Source organism: Salvelinus fontinalis, chromosome 27, assembly GCF_029448725.1.
Source record: "Salvelinus fontinalis isolate EN_2023a chromosome 27, ASM2944872v1, whole genome shotgun sequence".
Lineage (NCBI taxonomy): Eukaryota > Metazoa > Chordata > Actinopteri > Salmoniformes > Salmonidae > Salvelinus > Salvelinus fontinalis.
Window position 1 is genome coordinate 19,771,415 of NC_074691.1, and position 19,655 is coordinate 19,791,069.

Consider the following 19,655-nt stretch of genomic DNA (forward strand, 5'->3'; position numbering starts at 1 on the left):
ATGACGAGGCTGTCCTGGGGGTCGGTGACGTGGGCCCAGTCTGGCAGTGACTGCTGCTGACTAAGTAATCCTCTTTGGTCTGTCACTCCACTGATGGGGCTTTGCTCTGTGACAATCCTTTTGACTCTCCATCTACAGGTGGTGAGCCAACCAACTGGTAACAGTTTTACTATTCTTGGCTATAGTTCTTAATCTGTTTTGCTTTCAGGCCACTATCTTGTATCCGTAAGGGTTTGGTTTTCTGTCCTTTCTCTTTAGAGGTTTGCTTCAAACTGGACGATTTAACGCAGAGGTGGAATCAGGTACAAATCAAAGAAGCAGAAGTGGATTATGAGCGGGTGAACTGTCTTGAGGTTGAGGAGATGCTATGGCAATTTATCCTAGGATAAGTGAGTGGATACAGTACACAACAACAATGACCCAGGTAAGTGGTGTGCCTGTCTGCTGCAATGTTCTCATACTTTAAGTTTTTATCTCAGACCTTTAGAGAGTAGTGGGGAAAAGTAACTGTCCATCTGTCTCTGTCCATGTTAGTTACTCTTTCGGTTCAGGTGGTTGTACGATATGTACAGTATACATCAGTTTCTTTGAAAGTTGCACCTCAAAAGCTGTTGATATTCTTATGACAAAATAGAATAGTGGGGAAAAGAAACTGAACTAACTTATATAAATATGTTAGATTTATATAACTGTACTATTTTATTTTTTATAATTTTTTTAAATTTTACCCCCTTTTTCCTCCCCAATTTCGTGGTATCCAATTGTTAATAATTACTATCTTGTCTCATCGCTACAACTCCCGTACGGGCTCGGGAAAGGTCGAAAGCCATGCATCCTCCGAATCACAACCCAACCAAGCCGCACTGCTTAACACAGCGCGCATCCAACCTGGAAGCCAGCCGCACCAATGTGTCGGAGGAAGCACCTGCCGGACGACACTAGGCCAATTGTGCGTCGCCCCACAGACCTCCCGGTCGCGGCCGGCTGTGACAGAGCCCGGGCGCGAACCCAGAATCTCTGGTGGCACAGCTAGCCCTGCGATGCAGTGCCCTAGACCACTGCGTCACCCGGGAGGCCCACAATTTTTTAAGTAGGGTGGATGTCATGTTATGAGTAAGGTCTTTCTTTACACTTGGTGTGAGTGACGGCAATTTGCCAACCAGACAAACCAGCAATCTTGCTATAGAAATAGAACCTTTAGAGTGGGAATCAGCAACAAATCATTGCTCCCAGTGTTTGTATGATGTTTCCCATGCCACAGTGTTCTATCTGTTCTATGCGTTTGATTTCTACCCTCAACGTGGGGATCAGAGTAGTGACAGTGGGAGAGCAGCCACATGCCAGAAGGAGCCCAGGCAGGAGTTTATAGCATATCTTCAGTACTAACAAGCTCAGGTCTAAATCTGGCAACCAGCTGAGAGCATGCCCCCAGACAGGACCTGTCTCTAACGTGTGGTCCAGGCCTCGATGTCAGAACACTCACCATGTTGAGTTGTGAATGTTGGAACTTTGGTTGTCACACCCTGATCTGGTCTTTGTGCTTGTCTCCACCCCCTCCAGGTGTCACCCATCTTCCCCATTATTCCCCCAGTGTGTTTATACCTGTGTTCTCTTTATTGCCAGTTTGTTTTCTTCGCCAAACCTGTCCGCGGTTTTCCCCTTGCTCCTGTCTGTCTAGTTCCTGGTTTCGACCATTCTGCCTGCCCTGAGCCTACCTGCCGTTCTTTACCTTGTCACACCACACTGGATTATTGACCTCTGCCTGCCCTGACCCCGAGACTGCCTGCCGTTTTATACCTTTTGGACTCTGATCTGGATTACTGACCTCTGCCCTTGACCTGTCATTTTGCCTGCCACCTGTTCAAGTAAAACTTTTGTTACTTCGACACTGTCTGCATCTTCAACCCTAAACGTGGTATTGATAGATGCAGGCAGCAGAGGATCCAGATTAGTGTGAATATTAATGAGTCAAGAGCTTTGGACAGTTTTTGTTTTCAGGACTGACATTTTCAGGACTGAAAGAACATTGTTTTGCTAAAAAGATCACTTTAATGACCATCAGATTAGATTGACCCTGCACCTACACTTTGATTGATTTTCTGAACTGCAATTGGTTCCACCTTACCTTCCACCTCACTTCCTCCCCTGTACTCTTCCACCCTCTCCACTCTCCTCAGGTGACCCTTCCCTGACTCCTGTCCCATCGTGAGCTGAGGAACACCCCATACCTCCTGACAACTCCAAGGGTGGAGATCGGGTCACGTGTGGGTCATCATGGAGACCTTTGTGGAGACTTCGGGGGTTCAGCCCATGCTTCGGGAGCCGTCATGCATCACCACGCTCCTGTCCCCGTCAAACACATCAACAGGAGATAAATGAGCAGGTGAACGTACGTGACACGTACACATTTCTTCTCCTACAGTATGAGGTATTGTTGGCCACGTCTTAGCAACTTTTTTTCTAAGAGTATATAGTTATCTAGGACCAAAAGTGGTTCTTCAGCTATCCCCATAGAAGAACCCTTTTGGTTCCAGGTAGAACCAATGGAACCCAAAGAGGGTTCTTCTATGGGGACAGCTTAAGAACCATTTTAAGTTTTAGCTGCTTTCTAAAAGTATACTGTCCTCATTCCTTGCTTCCTTCCCTTGTATCCTTTCCCTCTTGTCCACTAATAGGTACAGTGAAAGTAGTGTCTAGAGTCTTCATTATTGTAACCAAAGAGGCAGGTGGGACTTGATGACTTTACATCATGTTACACTCACGTTTTCAGAAACTCATCTCAGATTAGTAGTCATGAAAATGAGATGAGATCCAATTGATGTCAATCCAACTGTACAGTGAGTGACTTTTTATCCTGCGACCTGAAGTAGCTCTACCAGCAACACTCCTCCCACCGAGGCACATTGCTGGCAGTCATCGACGCCTTGGTCAAACTACACATCCTGGTCCTGTACCTGGTGGGCGCACTGTGTGTGGCTGACGGGGTTATTCATGGCAGTGTCCGTAGCGCTGTGTGTGTGGCTGACGGGGTTATTCATGGCAGTGTCCGTAGCGCTGTGTCCTGGTTCTGACTTGTTAGGACTTAATGTCTCCTCAGTGGCTGCGCTATGCTGGCCTGGATAGTTGGCTGTCCCAGACCACATGTGCTGGGCGGCCTGGCCTACGGGCTAGAGAGGGACCCTACATAGTACGTGCTGTTCGCCACATACACACTGCTCCCACTACCTCTGCTCTGGGCCATGTGCGCCGGCTTGCTCACCTCGGCACTAGAACTACTGAAAGGAGATCATCCGTCACTACAACAAATAACTTTGTTGCTCTCTACAGTTGTCTAGTGATTATTTTACCTGTTGAGAATCCCACCCCATGTGGTAGCTATAAGCAGCTTGCAGCCATCCCCTACTGTACAACTCTCCTCCATTCTTATCCTCCTTGCCATGTGTTAGCCATAAGGCTGGTTTACACATCTAACCCTCTCCTACTAGCTCCAGGTGTTGGCCACAGGGCTTCTATACTTGGGTACGAACACAGCTGGCCTGTTCATCCACTACTTGATGGTACGCACCCAGAGACAGGCCTTCCGGGAGACCCGCCGCTGCATCGAGGGGCACCTCAAACTGGAGAAGGCGAACCAGAGACCGGTACCTACCTTCCCCTCCAAGTAGACAATCTTATTGTTCAAAATGTGAACATTGGCATGTGAAACAATAAGTAGTGTATTTGTGACATCACCCTTGTAGGAGTGGTTAGTGGCAGGATTGGTGGGGGGCAGTTTCAAACTTTGTTACATTTGAGATTGAATATGCTTGCCTTATGTCTCCCTAACAGCCCTTTATAGTAGCACAATGTGTTTAATTAAATATTCTGTATTTTATTCTCAACTGGAAATGGATGTTAGAGGACTGGTTGTGAGGATGTATATCTTTCATTAAACACATTGTGTTGAATTTGCATGTGGATGTACTGTAGATAAGGTGTGAACAGACTTGTTGTGAAATAAATCGACATGACACGGCTGTATTAGGACTTATGAGAAGACTGACTGTATTATGAAGACAGCAGAGGGAGAGTGACAGAGGGTGTTTCCAAACAGTGTATTGTGCTGTCAATCCTGCCTTGTTTCCTTGCCTTGGAGATGATCGCAGACATGGGTGCTTTGGAGGACGAGCTCATACCCCAGGAGTTCCACAGATCTACATCCATCAGTATAAATGTCAGGTACACGCACGTGTGCGCGCACAAACAATTCCAGGCAAGTGTTTTTAGGAAGGACTTAGACAACACTTTTCAGATGTTCTTTTCAGATTGATTTACTGACAGAATTGATTAGTACAATAATATGGCAGAGAACCAAGGAAAGGATACAGAAAAGATATACTGTTTTATCAAGTCTGTTCATTATGATTACTTATCGATGTGCTATGTATGTTCATGAGAACTCTTGTGATTTGAGGGTTCCAGTGCTACAAAGAGAATGATACCAAAACAGTACTCTAACAACATAATGCTGCAACCCAATGAGCACACGCTGGTTGAATCAATTAAATTACGTTGAACCAATGTAGAAAATACACAGAATTGAGGTCTGTGCCCAGTGGGAAGTGACTGACTCTTTGCGATACAGGTTGAGCAGAAGGGGTATTCAGCTCCAATGGAAAATACACAGGGGAAAAAAGTTACAGAATGAAAGATTATGCATTTGTAATGTTACTGCAATGACACTGAATGTCCACTAAAGTATATTACACATAGATGAAAGTTGATTATATTTTTCTGACATCCAGCTGGGTCGTTCAGGTGGAGTGTCACAGAAGTTGTCAGCATCACACTGACTCCCACTGCCCCCAGAACTACTCCCACTGCCCCCAGAACTACTCTCACTGCCCCCAGAACTACTCTCACTGCCCCCAGAACTACTCTCACTGCCCCCAGAACTATTCTCACTGCCCCCAAAACTACTCTCACTGCCCCCAGAACTACTCTCACTGCCCCCAAAACTACTCTCACTGCCCCCAGAACTACTCTCAACAAGTTTTTTACACTTATCTGGAAAAACCTTAGGTAAGACTGTGTCTGGAGAATTGTAATGATCGTTCAGATTACTGTGCAGGTTGTCAAGAGTTATTGGCGAGATGATCGGGCCTCTTTTTGTATCCTCGTCCACGTTTCCTGCCCAGTGTGCCATGGACACCCACTTGCCAGGTTTGTGCTCGCAGCAGAAGGCAGTCCACATGAACTTGGGGATGTTGACTCTATTTTTTATTTTGTCTTCGCCAGGAACAGCTCCTGTCACTACATAGGCCATGGGTTTGGGCTTGTTATTATTGCAGTGCTTATCCATGATTTCTTTTACTTTAGTCTCCATTGTACACCAACTCCCTACGTTGAAGGTAGTCTTTTGGGGGACGATGTTGGTCAGGGTGCAGGTGGTGCTTTTAGTGGCTTTGTCATATGCATGTAGCATTGGGAAAATGTGGCCTCTGCTTACGTGATATTCACTTTTATCTGCAGACTCATTTAAGTAGTCATTGTCAGTAGCTTGAGATTCTTCCGTTTTAGCACTCTGCTTATTCAGCTGTGGATACAATACATATTGCCTTAAAGATATTGCTGTATAATCTGGTGTACGTTTTGTGACTAAACAAAAAATAAATAAATTCTATATACAGTTTTTAATAAAAAAATAATTTATGGATTTTAACATTGTTGTATCCATTGGCTAATGGTTGCAGATATGACAAAATACCATAAACAAATCAGGTTAATAAGTACATTACCTGAGGCTCAGTCTTCCAGTTTCTTTTGACATAGTCTGGATAACTGCCCTTGTAAGTGTAGGCAGAAAACACTGGGATCTTGTTATTGGTGTCGTAGAGTGTTGCAAATGTGTATTGACCTGCATCCGTAAATTTCTGGCATATCCGCCGATAGCGATTCTGGTCTTGATTATTGTCATGAGCATGCAGAATACCAGGGATCACTGGAGTTGTCTCGTCCAGAAAAAACGAAATACAATTTTTCTTACTGAAATCTGTCACCACATCGGAGAGGCTGAGAGGAGTGTGGAGGATTAGGAAGAACATAGAGAGACTCACGCCCACCAGCATCATCTTTAGGGTTACACGTAGCAGTGTTGCAATCTGAATCTGTCGTTTTCAGACTGTCTGATATGAGTATTGTACACCATTATATACTCAGACTGAGAACCAACCCACAGGGTCTTGGACAAACATCACTAAGTGAATTTGAATAGAAGTGTCCATCTAAGGACACCTGTACTGTTAGGTCTGAGTGGTTTATAACGCACACATACACTAGACGCCTTTAGTCAGGCCCTTATCTCTTCACTTTTGGTAACTGGGATATGCACTATCGCTGAATGTGACAGGCTTGTTTCATTCAAAGTAAGTCAAGAGTTTGCCTATTGATGACATGCAAAACCGAAGTCGCACCAAACTGAAGATGTGTAAATGCTCCTGTTTCCATATACTGCAATACACACTACTGCATGGGGTTCTTTCATGACAAATGGCAATACGATTAATGATCCATAGTCTTAAAACAACTTAACTCCCCTCTCTTCTTAACTGTCTCCCTATCCCTCTCCCACCATCTCTCTCTCTCTCTCTCTCTCTCTCCTTACACCCCCTGTAACCCCCTCTCACTTCCTTTGTCTCTTGCTCTTCTCTCCTCCACAGTATCCTGTTTGCTGACATCAAGGGATTCACTCTGCCCTCTGTGAACCTGTCAGCTCAGGAGTTGGCCCGTACGCTCAATGAGCTCTTTGGACACTGACTGTCTGGCTGAGATGAGACAACCATCTGACTAAACCCTGATCTCTCTGTTACCTGTAGACTGGACCTTAACAGGTTTCTCCAGCAGTGGTGTAAGAAATGTAAGTTTATTTTTTTATTTTTTAGGCATCTATACTTTACTATATATTTTTGCCAACTTTTACTTCACTACATTCTTAAAGAAAATAGTGTATTTTTCACTCCATACATTCTACCTGACACACCAAGTACTCATTACATTTTGACAGAAATGGTTGAATTCACACACTTATCAAGAAAACATTCCTGGTCATACTGCCTCTGATCTGGCAGACTCACTAAACGCATGCTTTGTTTGTAAATTGTTGGAGTGTGCCCCTGGCTATCCGTCAATAAAAATAAAAAATACATAGTTCTGTCTGGTTTATAAGGAATTTGAACTTTTGATACTTGAGTAAAGTATTTGGTTCTAAATGTAGTATTTTACTGGGCAAATTTTACTTGAGTCATTTTCTATTACGGTATCCTTTTACACTCTCACCATTAAGTAATTTTTCCACCACTGCTTGCCAGTAACCTCTGACCCTTAATTAACATTTTGCTTGGCATAGGTGTAACAGATGTATAGTGTACTCTCCATGCGTTGTGTTTTCTAATAATAAATAACTTCGGCCAGTGGTCCCAGTTGAGCATCATTTATTTCTGCTGTTGTTAAATGGGAAACAGCACGTTAGTTGTGCAGGGCTTAACAGTGTTGATGGCTGTCGATGACAAAATCTGTAGCATGAAGACAACTGTGTTAGCCGTGGCTTATGTGACCATGACATCGGTGTATGCTAGCTAACACAATTATTTACAGCAATCATATGCCAAAGCACATCCCAGAAAGCCCCTCAATCCCTAACAGGTACCATATACCCACACATGTATAAATTCAGTAACGTACAGCAAACTTGTACACATTGTAAAATAGAAAATAGAAAACAGTATTCAGAACGTGACCTACCCCTTGCATCACATTTTCATACTGGGAAGACCTGACGTTCGCGATCTCCCCCTATCTGCAAGTGGGGCCAATCACAACTCCCCTTATTGTTATCAGAGTTGAACTAACCAATAAGAATGCTTGAACATCAAATACACATTTCTTTAGAGGCAAGTGGAAACATAACCAACCCTGTTACATAGGCCCTGAGACTCAGAGGACAGTGTATGCTTTCACCTAGTTATTTATCCTCAACCAGTGGTCATACTAAACTTAACCCTATCTTTTCCCCTTTTATCTCGCTCTCCATATCTTCAAATTACTTTCATCTATTCAGTCTTCAACAACCCGAGGGATTAGGTGCTCATGAAACCGTTAACTGCAATAAACTATCTTGCTCTTCCTCCATCTCTCTCTCTTCGTTCTTCATTTACTCTTAGTCTCTCTCTGTCCTTGCCCCTCTCTCGCCCTGTCTCTGTCACGCCCTGGCCATAGAGGCTTTTATTCTCTATTTTGGTTAGGCCAGGGTGTGACTAGGGTGGACATTCTAGTTTCTTTATTTCTATGTTTTGGCCGGGTATGGTTCTCAATCAGGTATGATTCCCAATCGTTGTCTCTGATTGGGAATCATGCTTAGGCAGCTTTTTCTTTGGTGTTTGTGGGTAGTTGACTTCTAGGGCTATAGTGCCACTAATAAGCTTCACGGTCATTTCTTGTTTTGTTGGCGACATTCTAATAAAAGAAATGTACGCTCACCACGCTGCACCTTGGTCCGGTCATTTCCACCTAGACGACGGTCGTGACACTGTCTCAATTCAATGTATGGGCTTTAAAGGCATGGGAAACTCTCTGTCCTCCCTTTTGCCACAGGGGCACCACTGTATGAGGAGAAAGATCCTGGGGGACTTACTGTGTCAGGGGTCCCAGAGCTTCAGCGTGCTTGCTACTGTGTTGAGATGGGCCTGTAGGCAGTACCCGGTAGTGCTCCAGTTCTCACTTCCTGCTGGCCTATGTTGCTGTTGCTGATGGCTTTGGCTGAGGAGTTAAAAAGCCCCCCCCAGCGCTACTACAGCTCTGCTGCTGGTTCCATGAGAACAACAAGATGGCCACCATTGTTCCTGTGCCCAAGAAGGCAAAGGTAACTGAACTAAATGATTATCGCCCCGTAGCACTCACTTCTGTCATGAAGTGCTTTGAGACTAGTCAAGGATTATATCACCTTACCTGCCACCCTAGACCCACTTCAGTTTGCATACCGCCCCAACAGGTCCACAGACAATTAATTTGCCATCACACTGCCCTATCCCATCTGGACAAGAGGAATACCTATAAGAATGCTGTTACGAATCCCTTTGGCCTGACAGTCTAGGGGGGATGGTAATGGGACCGGTAACACAACTCACGCAAATTATAATAGTGAAAACTTAAGTGAGAACAAATAACCATGACAACTTAAATCTACCGTCAAACTCGGTTTATTAGTAGACACACGGTAATGGGGGGGCAGGAAGAGGGGCTGAGCTGGACCCAAGGAAAGACAGATAAGCATCCAAATATACCCCTAAGCTAGACTAGCCTATTTCAACAACAGCTAACTAACCAAAAATACAGTGGGTGGTCCGCCCAGTTCTAACTAGTGTATTTAACAAAGTTTATCTACGGGTAGTGTATGCCCATGGGCGACCTGTCTGGTTACCCCCTTTTCCCACCATCAAACAAACACCAAAGCCAAAAACAATACTCACAGGTGGGGACAAAGTGACATGTATCCTAAACCACACGAGAGATCTACAAACATATGGCATTTACAGAGAGATTGCTCCTGAGAAAACAACTGACAGGGTTTTTAAACCAAGGGAAAGGGACTGTGATTGGGTAAGGGAAAAGGAGCAGGTGTCTTCCGATTAGCGACTGATTGGGGAATGATTGCCACCTGTGAGAAGGAGAGAACAGAAACACACAGGATACACACAGAAACTTGTATCCGTAACAGCTGTTCATTGACTACAGCTCAGCATTCAACACCATAGTACCCTCCAAGCTCATCATTAAGCTTGAGGCCCTGGGTCTCAATCCCGCCCTGTGCAATTGGGTCCTGGACTTTGATGGTCCACCCCCAGGTGGTGAAGGTAGGAAACAACTCCACTTTGCTGATCCTCAACACTGGGGAACCACACGGGTGTGTGCTCAGCCACCTCCTGTACTCTCTGTTCACCCATGACTGCATGGCCGTCCACGCCTCCAACTCAATCACGTTTGCAGACGACACAACAGTAGTGGGCTTGATTACCAACAATGACAAGACAGCCTACAGGGAGGAGGTGAGGGCACTTGTCGTGTGGTGCCTGGAAAACAACCTCCCACTCAACGGCAACAAAACAAAGGAGATGATCGTGGACTTCAGGAAACAGCAGAGGGAGCACACCCCTATCCACATCGACGGGACAGCAGTGAAGGTGGAAAGTTTTAAGTTCCTCGGCATACACAACACGGGCGAACTCAAATGGTCCACCCACACAGACAGTGTGGTGAAGAAGGCTCAACAGCGCCTTTTCAACCTCAGGAGGCTGAAGAAATTTGGCTTGTCACCTAAAACACTCACAAACTTTTACAGATGCACAATTGAGAGCATCCTGTCGGGCTGTATCACCGCCTGGTACGGCAACTGCACCGCCCTCACCCGCTGGGCTCTCCAGAGGGTGGTGCGGTCTGCACAACGCATCACCGGGGGCAAACTACCTGCCCTCTAAGACACCTACAGCACCCGATGTCACAGGAAGGACAAAAAGATCATCGACAGCAACCACCCAAGCCACTGCCTGTTCACCCCGCTACCATTCAGAAGGCGAGGTCAGTACAGGTGCACCAAAGCTGGAACAGAAGCTGCATCTCAATCTCAAGATCATCAGACTGTTAAACAGCCATCACTAACATAGAGGCTGCTGCCTACATAGATACTCGAATCATTGGCCACTTTAATAAATGGATCACTAGTCACTTTAAATAATGCCACTAATAATGTTTACATATCTTACATTACTCATCTCATATGTATATGCTGTATTATATACCATCTGCATCTTGCCTATGCTGCTCGGTCATCGCTCATCTATATATTTATATGCACATATTCTAATTCCATCCCTTTAGATTTGTGTGTATTAGGTAGTTGTTTAGGAATTGTTAGATATTACTGCACTGCGGGAACTAGAAGCACAAGCATTTCGCTACACTCACATTAACATCTGCTAACCATGTGTATGTGACCAATAAAATTTGATTTGAACAGCGCCCACAACCTTCTCACTGTCATCTTTATCAACTTCGGCCTGGCCTCCACCGACATGGTGAGTACCGGCCAGGTTTGAGTCCATTTCATTTAAATTCAGTCATTTCCAGACTGGATTTTCAATTAAAATGCATTTATGAGCAAAATAATTATAAATAAATGGATGGCCTGGTATCAACTTATCATAGAAAGATATTATGAGCACCAATAGAGCTTAGAAAGATACTGTATGTGTGGTGAGTACTGGAAGGACAGAGTTTTACTCCTTTCATATCAGGAGATGCATTACTCAATGTCTGTGCTTCACTCCTGCACCGTCCCACTCTTCTGGTGAAAATGAGAAACCTCATGAATTCTACTGACTGTTTTCATCATGTGTCTGATTTGAGGTCCAGCAGGACATGAGGATGATGTTGTGTAGTTGACTGTCCTGCTTCACTCCTCTCTCTGTCTGCTCTGGTCCAGGTGTGGTGCATTGTGAGGGACTCTGCTGTAGCAGGGGACAGACAGGGCCAGCACAGATACAGACACACCCAGCCAATGGATTCTCACTGCCTGCACCTACCCAGAGGTTAGACAGACTTCTCTGAAAGACAAATGTGGAGTGTGGATTTATCACAATTTATCTATTTATTTATGGATTTATCACAATGTGATCTCACAAATCTAATATATATAATATCTAATATATTTTCTCTAATATATTTTCACTGTTGAAGATTCACTACATACACATTTAGCCATTTAAGACAATAAATAACACTGTCTCTCGCTCTCTCTCTCCTGTGTTCTAGTTTTTTTGTGCTGAGCGGGGTGATAGCCATGGTGACGTGCAGTGTTCCTCAAGCTGAGTTCTCTGTTGAGGCTAGCTGTACTGCTATTGGTGGTAGCTGTCTACTCTTACTTTATACAGGTGGCATTCCACATCCTATATGTCAACGAGCAAGAGCAGGACCTCCTCCTACATAAGCACGCATACACATCAATATAACAAACATACCAATATCACATAACATATAACAAATATCAGGTTGCAGATAGCCTAGCGGTTAAGCGCGTTGGGCCAGTAACCGAAAGGTCGCTGGTTTGAATCCCGGAGCTGGCAAGGTGGAAAAATCTGCCATTCTGCCTTTGCTCAAGGCAGTTAACCCTGCTGATGATGTGGACGTTGGTTGGGTTAAATGTGGAAGACACGTTTCGGTTGAATGCATTCAGTTGTGCAACTGACTAGGTATCCCCCTTCACTCTAAATCAATATTGTGTGTGATTTGGCGATGAGTTGTCCATTACCAGTTGAACACTTGGTTGATTTTTATCACTCAAATTCTGTTTCTGTCTTTCTGTCTCTTCCTTTGTGTGTCACACACACACACAGGTCTCCCTACCTCAGGAGGAAGGGCATCTCCATCCTCCTCATGACCATGTTTGTTGTTGCTGTGTTCTACAACAGAAGACAGTAACACACAACAGTCCTTACCTTTTATTTCAGTAGAGCTCCCGAGGCATCTTATTGTGTTAAGCAGTTATGTAGCTACAACTGATGTGTCTAACTAATTCAAATTTGAGTCACCATCATCCCTCAGTAAAGTAAAGTCTATTTGTGATTGGCTGTTCCTTGTCATCCAGTGGGAGGCGACGGCGAGGCTGGACTTCCTATGGCGTCTGCAGGCTCAGCAGGAAGGGGAGGACATGAGGGAGCTGCGGGAGCACAACGGGTGTCTGCTGCACAACATCCTGCCATTGCATGTCACAAGACACTTCCTAGAGAGGTGCAGGAACAACGAAGTATAGAAAACACCTTGACACCGTATAGGCTACTGAATATCCTGATTCCAAACCAATCCCTTGCACATGTCCATTAGCCGGGTCCCAGATCTGTTTGTTTTGCCTTGTCAACTCCTATAGTCATTTTTTGACAAGACAGCACAAACACATCTGGGACCAGGGTACCTATCCTCAGGTCTCTGTTGACTTCACATCACAGATCAGATAGGTTAACGGAAATGCCAACAAAACAATCCAGTTCACAATCAATTTCTCAATGTGGGTACTATTTCCGTTCTTCAGGAGCTATACTCCCAGTCCTATGTGGGGGTGATGTTTGCCTCGGTTGCAGGGTTCACCGACTACTATGAGAAGAAGGAGAACAAACACGAGGGGGTTGACTGCCCCCGACTGCTCAATGAGATCATCGCTGACTTTGACGACGTGAGGGGAGACAAGAAGGGGGTACGGCCCAGGCAGAGTTTTGCAATATTTTGGAACACCAGATTTTTTTCTGTCACTTTCCATCCCAACAAATGAAGGTGGAACTGACAGCATTTTAACAACTTTGCAGATATGAAACAGACAATCATAATATCAGTCAAAAATATTACAATTCCAGTTTACGCTACAGAAACTTTAAAAATAGGTGATATTTTACTCAACATTCCATGATGTAGAGTAAGGCATTGTTGGCAGAATAGATGAATGCAGTTCAATGCATGATTAATATAATTCACCAGTACATGTCTTGGTAGTCCAAAAAATATTGCTATCATGTTGTAAATCACAGCTGGCCTGGTACATTGTTTGCTGCCTCCACCCATGCGGGATGCACTGTTTGAGTTTCAATGACTCAATATTTTTTGACTAAAACGTATGAATTTAATTAAGGCTGGGGATGTCAATACAAACTAGCAAGGGCAATGATCACAAGTCGGTAATAACGTGGCTTATAGACTAGCTTACCTATTTATGTAGCTATTTATTTAGCAAGCTAAAAACACAGAGCCTAACGTTAACTAGCTAGCTAGCTAGCTGGGAGGATGTCATGTCATTGGGTGAGTGGACAACATTTTCCCCTTCTGTGAAAAAGAATGTGAGAATCTGTCTCACTTGTTCTTTGAATGTAGATTTGTGTCAGAATTTTGGGAAACTTGCAAAGTACTTATTTACCATTATGAACACTGCCTATAATTTTAACATAAAATATATAATATGTTACTATTGCAATGATAACAAAACCACTGAAATGATTGTTAATTTTTTTATTCTTGTTGCCAAATACTTTATACACAAACAAAAATTCCCAAATTCTATACCAAAATTACCAATGTTTCTGATTGAATTTAATTATTTTATTAAAACACTAACCCTAGTGAATAACACCTTCATGAATCATTATAATAAGATATTTTCAAAGTGAATATAATTGCACTTAAACAATTTATTTTTTGTATTTTATTTTTTATAATTGTTGTATGTTTGAGCATTGTTAATACCTGTGTTTGGTTTGCTAGACATGTTTGATGTAGCAATGTAAGTTGATTTTTGTATTATGAATAAAAGACATTTAAAAAAAAAAAAAAAAAAAAAACATTTCCCCCTCATATTGTTTTTTGGTGGCTACAGCAAGAGATGCAGGTGTCATTTGGTTAGCTAGCATGAAATGTTAATCGCTTTGCTAGCTAGCTATGCTGAACTTGAACAACTGTTATTCACAGTTATCATGCACATTTATTAGTTGTCAATCAAATGTATTTGGCATCGATCAAATGGACGAGCAGGCAGTTCCCATTCAGTTTTCAAAACGTGGGTTGGGACAAGCATGCATTGGTAGGCAAGCTGCAGAAGGGCGAGCAGGCTACTATTCCCCATCTTTTATCAGTGCAATTTTGACGGCCCAACATTTGAGTGGGTTTATCTGCTCTTGTCTCTTAAGAGTTTAGCTCATCTCGCTCTGGCTAACATTAGTTGTTGATCTTAGGGAGGGAGAGATAGCCTACCTGTTCATGGTTGTTTGATCAATATAACTGTAAAGTTCCCAAATATAAGAGGACTCCTGTGGCATTTACATATTTGCAGAATTCCATCCAGGTGTATTTTGTGATTTTTTTTGGGTGAATGTGTTTTAATGGTCTAAAGTCGCACTGTTGCTACTGCCTGTAAACACACAGTCCAGTTCAAAGTGAATGATGGCAAATGGCTTGTCTGCATAAAGGTCTATTATAGCTCTGATTGGCTATGGTGCACCGGTCTTTCTAGAGTCCGGTCCTGACTGGCATGTTATTATGTTTTATTTACTGCAGTGTCTATTAATTGTCCAAATGCATGGCCGCTTTCCCACTATATATTGTTATCGAATTTTCACAAATGCCTTACTCTGTCATTCCCAAACATTCTATGAAACGTGAAAATGACCATATGTAAGTGCTGACATGTCAGAAATATATATATTTTTTAAAGGTGTCATTCTTCATGGGTTTGTATATGAACAGATTTTTATCTAGGCACGTCCTCATTTTTTGTTTAGCCAACACTTCTCTGAGGTGAGCTTCCTCACTGTCTTTCTGTCATTCTCACTCACTTTGTCTTTTCCGTTTTTCTTTCCCTCCCTACTCCTTCTCTCTCTTTACGCTAGCTGTTGGACAGGTTCTATTTTCATGACATTGAGAATATCAAGGCCATCGGCAGCTGTTACATGGCAGCATATGGCTTATCTCCAGACAGACAGGTAGTGGAACATCCTTTAGTCATCTGGGAACCAAACATACATTTTTGGACGTGTCATCATAACTCTTCAAAGAGTGGTTGCCTCAGGGAAAGTAGAGAAAGGACTTTCCAAAAGATCTCTTTCCCTTATTGCTATCCTCTTGTTCTTCCTCCCTCCCTCCCTCCCTCCCTCCCTCATACACACACACACGCGCACATTCAAAGTCGCAGTCCCAGTATGAATGGGTGGCACCACCTGAGTAAGCTGGTCCTGTTTGCCCTGGCCATGTAGGAGACCCTGAGAGAGAACAACAAAAAATCTCACATCTTCCAGCTCCGTGTGGGTAAGAGACAACAGACTATACACAGAGAGACTATGCTCAGACAGACCTACGCAGACATATAGGCCTAAACTACATGTTTTATGATGCTCAATAATGATCGATCCGATGGTTGTTCTCTCTGTTTGAGATGATACAGTAGTTCAGTCAAGATGACACTCTCTCTCACACAATACCCAGCTAGCGCACAACATTCTGAGAACCATATGTTTCTTAGAGCTTGGTGAGAGTGTGGTGGTCCTATGGTTATTTTTGCATACAACCTTCCCACAACTTCTTGGGAATGGTGCAGGATAGTTGATTAGCTTTGGAACATTCTCAGCACATTTTGAAGAAATTGACAACCAAATATTATTTTCTTGCTATTTCAATACTTTACCAGAACATTTCCTAAAAGTTCAAAAATGGTTACATTTAATCAAATATTTGGTAATGTTCTAAGAACGTTCTTCAACTGGTTTGACATTGGGTATGTTCTCAAATAGTTCAGTGAATGTAAAGAAACAATGTAATTCTGTGGGAATTTCACTACTTCAGTATAACGTTTCCAACAGATTTCCTCGTGGTTCTATTTCAAATGTTGTTCTCAAATTGTTCCAAGAGCGTTAAAAGAAAACGTTCCATTAAAACCTCAACTTTAGCAATGTTCAGAAAATGTTCTAAGAATGTTATTTAAAAACATATACATTCCATCAACAAAACTTTCTCTATCCTCTCTGTTAAGTGTGTTCAGGTGTGTTGTCCACGCCCTCTAATTGGCCACAACTGATCTTAATGAGTGCTTGTTTCCTTTGATATGGATTTTAAAATGAACAGCTTTGTATGCGTAAAAAAACATGGCATGCTAGTTCCATCCTGGTGGTGCAGTGGATTAATTCCATGAATAGAGAACAGATTCAAATCTCACTGATGCTGTGTCATAATAAAAAAATGTATGTGTTTGCATGATTAATGCCTAAGGAATTGATTTTCCATGTGTCCTATCTGTGCTTGTAGTTCAAGAAAGTGAACCCAAAATAAGCTGACAGTGTTATTAAAAGTCTTATTGAAACATTTAGTGAACATTTTAAGGAAGTTACTAAAAAAATCAGAGCGTTAATAAAACTTCAGAGAAATTTAAGGAACCAGAGTAAAATGTTCCTAGAACCTCCCTGCAACCTCAAAATAAAAGTTCCCGGAACAGGCTAAATTTCCACTTATGTTCTCAGAAAGTATTTTTTTTTCTTTCAGTTTTACCAGTCAGGAAACATTTGGCTTCTTCCCACAACCAATGTGAAACCAAAAACATATGTTCCCACAACTTCCAAGGAACCAAATGTGCTAGCTGGGTAAATAATGATTACGGTGTAATAAGCTTAACTTTTACTAAGTCAATACTCATCCAATCAAGCCTCTCCACGTTTATTTCTAACCACCACTCAGGCATCGCTCATGGGCCTGTGGTTGCCAGGGTGATCAGCGCAACCAAGCCTCAGTATGACATCTGGGGACAAAGGTGAACCTGGCGAGCCGCATGGACAGCACAGGTGTGAGCGGCCGCATCCAGGTGCCTGAGGCCACACGAGGGATGCTGGCTGCCTGGGGCTTCGTCCTGGAGCTGAGGGGACAAATCTACATCAAGGGGGTGTAGCTCTGTCCCCACCCTATACCCCACATTGTGCACTACTATTGTCCAGAGCCATATGAGGCTATAGTATATAGTACTGTACACTTTAAGAGGAATTCAGAAAATTAGGGTATTGCTTTCTATTCCTTTTATTTGTGTTATTGTGAGTGAGCGGCAGGGGAAGGTCCGGACTTACTTCATCTACAGCAGTCACACCCAAAGGGCCAGTAACGGGACTGGGGGGACGGTCAGGGGGGCAATCGGAGGGCAGGAACACCCTGGCAGTGGTGGTGTTTGGCCTGGTACAGTCCAGGAAGAAGGCAGAGAGTCCAACAGAGGGTTGTTCAGCTTGGCCAATAAAAGCGGAAAGTGCTAGCAGAAGATTCTAGAGAGACCACCAAAAGGCACTTCCTGTTTAGGGGGTCATGACTTCCTATGTTGTGAATCGTCCAGCCCTGGCTCTAAACACCACTGTGGTGGATTAGCTGGTTGATCCTCAGAGAGAGAGAGAAGATATACTGTATGAGATACTGTATGTAGTGATTCTCGTGAGAGAAAACTGTACAGAACATGGGACCAAGTACCCCAAGGGATTAAAGTATTTTGTTGGGTCGGTTCAAAGGACACATTGGGTGTCATATTAAACATTCTTCAGAGGACTTTCTATTTGGCCCACAAGACTCCATCTTGTTTTGAACAGGAGGATCCACTGTCAATCTTAGTTCTACTGAGTTTTAACAATCACTGTTAGGATGATAATTGCTTTTTGCAATTATCTTATGCAGTGCATATTTGGATCATGTGTTTTCATGTTTATTTATTACCTGACTGAGGCAAACACAGTGCACTACTCTTATAGAAATCACATCCGTGCAAGACAATTTGATTACTATAAGAATTCACTGTAAGCTGAGTACACTGTACTTACTTACTGATGTCAAAAACCCTGCAGTTTACATGTTCGATTAGAGTCCAGACCTCTAAGCCATGAAAATAAATGCCTCACTTCATCATCACTGTACCGAGATTAACTGTGCAACATATTTTGTATCATAGACTTTCATTCGCTGGATTAATTTAGTGTAAATCGGTGCATTCAATTTTGTAAATGATACACAATTTTGTAATGTTTTTATTACGATGTATAATACGATTGTTAATCGAGAGAACACATTGTTTAAATACATTGTTTGATCTGTGTAGTGATAATAATAAGTGTATTTTGCTACACATTGTGGTGAAGAATAATTCCACGAGAACAGAGTGATGCTGAGACTCCGATTTGTCCCTTTAAAATGTATGTCAAACAAAAATCAATGATTGCAAAGTTAAACAAACCATACAACTCTATGCAAAAGGACTACTTTTAACATTTTCCACTGGCATTTTTACAAAAACACATTTACTTGAAGAACAGTGCAGATGCAAAGTTCGTAACAGAATGCTGGTTTGTGCTGTTGGTACCGTCATTCTGTTACCACATTTTCAGTGGAAATTGTTAAAAGTCGCCCTTGTTCATAGAGTTGTATGGTTTCTGTTTGTTTGGGATACATTTTAAAGTGAAAAATCAGAGTCTCAACATCACTTTTAGTGTGTAATTGCCCTGAAGCTGATTTTATTTGGTTCTGTCAATGAGTGTAACCTCATTAGGCTTCCTTTACCTCTGTCGTAACGTGACTGTCATTAATGTGACGACTGCTATTTATCGAATAATTACCTACTACATTTAATTATTACTAGATTAAATTAATCATGTAACAATTAACTCATTAGGAATTTGGGGCACCACGGGAACAGTTGTTTACCAAGTTACTATCTCCCGATTTAAACTCTAAAGATTATCTAAATATCTCTTACATCAATAACAGTCAATTATGAATTATTACCTCATCAGTCTCATTCTGAACGTCGCATAATCCTTGGATATCTGCACAAACCCTAACTTAAGTGATGAATCAGCGATACACAAATTGGCTTCATTGTTTATTTACTGACTAAATAATTAAATAATCACACAGAAAAACATAAACACACACACACACACGGTATAGGTTATTGATTACTAACATAATGCAATGAAAACGGGTCCCTGGTGGACTATCAAAAGCATGACCATTTAGTTACGCAATGAAAAGGGAGGGGTGGTAAGGAGAGGGGGAGACAAAAAGAGTCAACTTATCGTACA

The 19,655-nt window shown here is 42.6% G+C and overlaps 1 pseudogene; it reads left to right on the plus strand.

Annotated features, from left to right (window-relative positions):
* LOC129825648 (adenylate cyclase type 8-like) lies at positions 1-17,859 on the plus strand (annotated as a pseudogene).
* The last annotated feature ends 1,796 nt before the right edge of the window (positions 17,860-19,655 follow it).